This window comes from Nannospalax galili, unplaced genomic scaffold (assembly GCF_000622305.1).
Source record: "Nannospalax galili isolate Female #2095 unplaced genomic scaffold, S.galili_v1.0 scaffold886, whole genome shotgun sequence".
Lineage (NCBI taxonomy): Eukaryota > Metazoa > Chordata > Mammalia > Rodentia > Spalacidae > Nannospalax > Nannospalax galili.
Genome location: NW_008355971.1, coordinates 717693 through 723427, shown reverse-complemented (window position 1 = coordinate 723427; position 5735 = coordinate 717693).

The following is a 5735-nucleotide window of genomic DNA, read 5'->3' as shown; positions in this document are numbered from 1 at the left end:
GGGAGTAAACCATCTTTTAACTGGTTCTCCATAAGTCTGAAATTTAAAATTATTAAATTTATTTGTGTTATTTAACAGATACTCAGTATAATTATAATTAGGATTTGGAATAGAGAAATCATAAATGGAGTCTTTAGATCCTGAAGGCTGATGTTTAGATACTTTAGAAGGAAATCCAAAATTTAACCATTTTGGATAAGTGATAAAGGAATTTCAAAATTGATCTTTATCATGATACTCTTGAAAACAGTTTTCTAATGGCATGCTAATATCAGGATCTAGAAAGGTTTCATTATAGTTATAATACCCTAAATTTAGCATACTCAGTTCCCACATTAATCTTTTACCAGAATCAGAGCGGCGATCAGGAGCATCAGTGTAGAAGGTTCTATAATTAATGGGTAAGCATCCAGGCATCGCTTGCCCTTTTAAATTTACACAAATGGGAGTGGTATCTGACATTCCTTCATAATTAATAATTTCAGAAGTTAAATGAGAAGTCCTAAAATCTTCAGACCCACCTAAAAGTTGGCTGTAGTTAGTCATTATTTTAATTTGTGATCCATCTCCCCACCCTACAGGATGCAAAAGAGGTGGGTTAGGTACATATGCCCAATAAATCTCCCCCGAAGCAGTTGATGCTTGTACGGTCAGAACAGCAAGAATTGCAAGAAACATATTTTCTCTTGTCAAAGGTTGCCCTGAAGCAACCACGGTATTTTCTGCTTCACAAGTTAATTTTTTCACTTGTCCCCAGGTGGGCAGACTGGCTTCCTGTGTTGATCGGGCCTGTGGAGGGGACACACTCAGCTTCTGTAGTTTGTGCACCACAGATCTTAACCTTCCTCGATTCCTCCTTTTCCTGGGTTTGATTAACAGATCTTAACCTTCCTCGATTCCTCCTTTTCCTGGACTTGATTGTAGGGCTTGATGAGCTGGTCTGGGATCCATAAGAGTGTTTCAGCATCCTGTGGAAATACACATGCATATCCTCTTCCCGAGGTTATTAAAACATCAGGCCCTTTCCATTGACCTGACAAGAGGTCCTTCCACACAACTTGTGGGTAATTTGACACTTTCATTCCACCTTCCTCGATTCCTCCTTTTCCTGGACTTGATTGTAGGGCTTGATGAGCTGGTCTGGGATCCATAAGAGTGTTTCAGCATCCTGTGGAAATACACATGCATATCCTCTTCCCGAGGTTATTAAAACATCAGGCCCTTTCCATTGACCTGACAAGAGGTCCTTCCACACAACTTGTGGGTAATTTGACACTTTCATTCCCTCCCAGTGTTTTTGCCTAGTAGTTAAGTTATTCTGATCTGTGTTAAGATGATTTAAAGTAAAAAGAGCATGATTAAGCAACTGGTGTGGTGAATAATAATGTCCCCTTTCTCTTAATCTTTGTAGCTGTAACTTAAGATGTTGATGAGTTCTTTCTATAATAACTTGGCCTTGTGGATTGTATGGGATACCAGTGATATGTTTTATTCCCCATGTATCGCAAAATTTCTTGAAAGTATTTGAAGTATAAGCAGACGCATTATCAGTCTTTAATTTGAAGTATAAGCTGGCGCATTATCAGTCTTTAATTGTTTTGGAATACCCATTACCACAAAACTTGCAATCATGTGTTGAATAACATCTTTGACTGCTTCTCCCGTTCTTGCCGAGGCAAAAACAGCATGAGAGCATGTATCCACAGTAACATGTACAAAAGCAAGCTTGCCAAATTCTGAAATATGAGTCACATCCATTTGCCATAGGACTTGAGGTTTTAACCCTCGAGTATTCACACCCATTTTTTGAGGATGATAAGCTTCTGGGCAACAATTACTGTTTTTTACTATTTGTCTAGCTTGTTCTCTAGTAATGTTAAACATTCTCTTAAGTGCTAGAGCATTCTAATGATGTAATTCATGACTTTGCTGAGCCACTTCTATGACATTATTAATTGTTATTTCCCTAGTAAGCAAGTCAGCCATCCTATTCCCTAAGGATAAAGGCCCTGGTAAATTAGTATGACTTCGTATATGTCCTATGTACATTTTTTTCTTTTCTATTATTAATAGTTTTCTAGCAATGGCAATATCTTTGAGCTTCCTGAGAGTAAGGCTGTTTCTATAGCTGGAAATAAATTAACTACATACTTAGAGTCAGTATATAAGTTAAAAGGCTGAGTATAATGTTCTGCTGCCATGATAACTGCAGAGATCTCTGCCTGCTGAGCAGAAAATTTTTCACACCTCTTTATTAAAGGTGGTTTATCTGGCAAATAAACCACAGATGTTCCATTTGAGGAACCATCTGTGAAAATTAATATAGCATCTTCTATAGGCGTTTCTTTAACCTTTGAGGGAAATATTATGTCTGTTTCCTGTACAAATCTCAATGTAGGATGTTGGGGAAGATGATATTTTATTTGCCCTGCATAATTTATTAATGCCAAGCCCCAGTCATCATCATTTTGTAATAAATACTCTAATTGTTGTCTCTTATAAGGGATAATTATATTATGCACATCTCTACCAAATAATTCTTTTGATCTAATTCTCCCCTTAACTATTAATTGGCTACATAAATAAATATAAGAAGATACCATTTTAACTTGTGTATGGGGTAAATGCATCCATTCCAAGATTCCTTCTTGCCATAAACATGCAGTTGGGGTATATGAAGTTTTTATTATTATTAAATCCCATGGTGCTTTATAATCAACTTGTTTTACCTTAGCTGTCTGTAGTTTTTCTTCTACCAATATTAGTTTTTCTAAAGCTTCTGGTGTTAATTGTCATTGTGATTTAGGATTAGCATCTCCTTTTAACAATTCAAATAGGGGGTGTAATTCTCCTGTAGTTATTTTTAAATAAGATCTTACCCAGTTTATATTCCCTAATAGTTTTTGAAAATCATTTAAAGTTTTCAATTTATCTATTCTGATACTCATTTTTTGTGAGCTGATTCCTTGCTCACCAATGACTTTTCCTAAATAGTGTAAAGGCCTATTATATTGTATTTTATTTGGAGCTATTATAAGACCATATTTACTTAATGATTGAATCATGTCTTTTAATATTGATTCTGCAGAATCTTTAGTTTTATGGGCCAATAGAATATCATCCATATAATGTATTATATAAGCATCCTTGTATTTAATCCTAGTTTATTCCAAGGACTGGTTGATTCTACTAAATGTCCTTTATCTATGTGTTCTTTTACTAAATCTTCTACAGCCTGTATTTTTTCTGATGTAAGGGGCCACTGATCCACCCATACAGGCTGATCAGATTTCCAAGAAATTTTATCTGCATATAATTCATCAGTGGCCCCTATGAAAAACTTGTCTCAAAGTTTTTTATTGTACCAAGTCTTAGCTCCATATTTTGCAATATATCTCTTCCCCATAAGGGGAAAGGCAATGAAGGAATAACATAAGGCTGGAAGATTCCCTTCTTATCTTCACATGTCCAGGTTAACAACATAGAGCTCTGAGCTACATTTGAAGCCATTCCCAGACCTACCAGTGTAGATGAGGTATGGGAAAGAGGCCAAGAACTGGGCCAATCTTTTCCTGCTATGCAGGACCTATCTGCTCCTGTATCCAAAATGCCTTTTTATAGGCTTTCCTTGGACCAATATGATCTTATAGGGCCTATTCAAGGTTATTTCCTGATTCCAGGCTATTAGGTCAGTTGATCCAAATCCCCCTGTTCCCCTATCTTGCTTAAGTACAGGATTGGGTAAGTTAACATAATTTAATATTATAATCTGGGCTATTCTCTGATTTTTATGTATTTGAATTGTCTCTTTTAATGGCCTAATTTGTATCTTGAATTCCCCCATGGAGTCTGAATCAAGGACTCCCGGTATTACTTCAAATTTTTTCTTATAATTAGAACTTCTTCCTAATATGAGTCCTACAGTGCCAACAGGCAGAGGGCCAAACACATTAGTTTCTATGGTTTGGATCCTGTCCATCTGAGATAAAATATAGTCTTTTTTAGAAACTATATCCAGGCCGGCACTTCCTTGCATAGCTCTCGGCAGATCATGAATAGTAAAAGGCTGTGCCAGAGGATTTAAGGTGGAACTAGGGGAATTCAATTTACCATTTTCTTCAATGGTCCCTCTTTTGTTTAGGGGGCTGAGGGCTTGCCCCCTCTCTCATTTTTTGCTTCCTCTGACTCCTGGGCAAGAGGAGTTCCATCTTTATGATACTTTGATTTGCACTCATTCTTCCAATGTTTTCCCTTCTCACACCTAGGACAGACCCCAGGAGGTTCTCGCTTATTGCCAGGTTTTCTTTCTCCATTATTGCTCCTTTTATTTTTACTGAAACATTCTTTACTCATGTGACCTGGCTTTCCACATGAGAAACAGACCCCCTCGTAATTGGTCTGAGGCCTGCTTTTAAGATTCTGAACATATGCGCTGAAATGCTGTCCCTTCATTGCTGCAGCATAGGCCATTCCTTGGACCACTGCTGGTGAGGCATCTATGCAGGCTTTTACATAATCCTGTAAAGAGCCTGTTTTCTTAATTGGCCTTATTAATTCTTTACATAGAAACTTAGCATTTTCCCAAGCCAATTGTTTTAATAAAATTTCTGATACCTCAGATGAAGGCATCATCCTTTGCAATGCTTCTTCCAATCTTGCTACAAAATTCTCATATGGTTCTTCCTGTTTTTGTCTAATTCCAGAAAGAACAGTGGTTGTACCACCTGCTCCTGGAAGCTTTCTCCAGGCTGCTACTGCCAATTTAGAAATTTCTTCCAATACCGTTTTTGGTATATTAATTTGATCTTGAGGTGCAGCAAACACACCTCTTCCCATTAACGTTGCCATTGTAGGTTTGTCTCCTCTTTTTAAGATTGATTTTTGTGCTAGCTCTCGGGCGGCATCTTCATACTCAGTCCTCCATAATATATAATGTCCAGGAGACAGTACTGATGTAGCTGTTTGCTGCCAGTCATAAGGTGTTAGCCACATACTACCAATCATTTCTACTATTTGCAAAGTATATGGAGATGAGGATCCCATGTCTTTTACTGCTATTTGAAGTTCTTTTAATGTTTTCAAAGGCAAGGGTTCCCACATAGGCTGACCTTCATCCCATATAGTTAATGGGAAAGTAAAGGACATATCTCCACTCTTTCTGGCCTCCCTCAAAGCTCCTAAGAACCCAACATTATTAGGATCCGTTTTGACAGATTTTCTACTTACAGTAGTTACTGGCAGCAGATACTTTGATCTTTTCAGAGGATCCTGATCATGAACATGATCTCTTTCCCCATCATTATCATGATAACAAGCTGCCTGATCATCTTGATCCCAATCATTATAGTCATCATCGTTAGGCCAATTATTAGAGTTATATTTTGCAGTTACTGGTCTTTTGTTTAATTTGTTATTCTCATCATTTTTACTCTCGCTATTAGTATTATAATCTTTATTATTGGAACGACAATTGATAGGAACTGCCTCATCTCCTTCCGAAGGAGCTTCTTCTAGGAGGGACTCCATTTCAGTTTTATCAGTTAGTAGATCTCTAATTTGGACCCAAATTGGAAAGGCCAGGGCAGGGACTTCCCCTGGACCATGCTGTTCATAATATCTACGAATGTCCTGACCTACTTTTTTCCAATCTGCTAATGAGAGACTGCCTTCTTCTGGAAACCAAGGACTGACTTTTAATAAAAAATCATAAAATTCTGCCAAACTTCTTTTAGGAA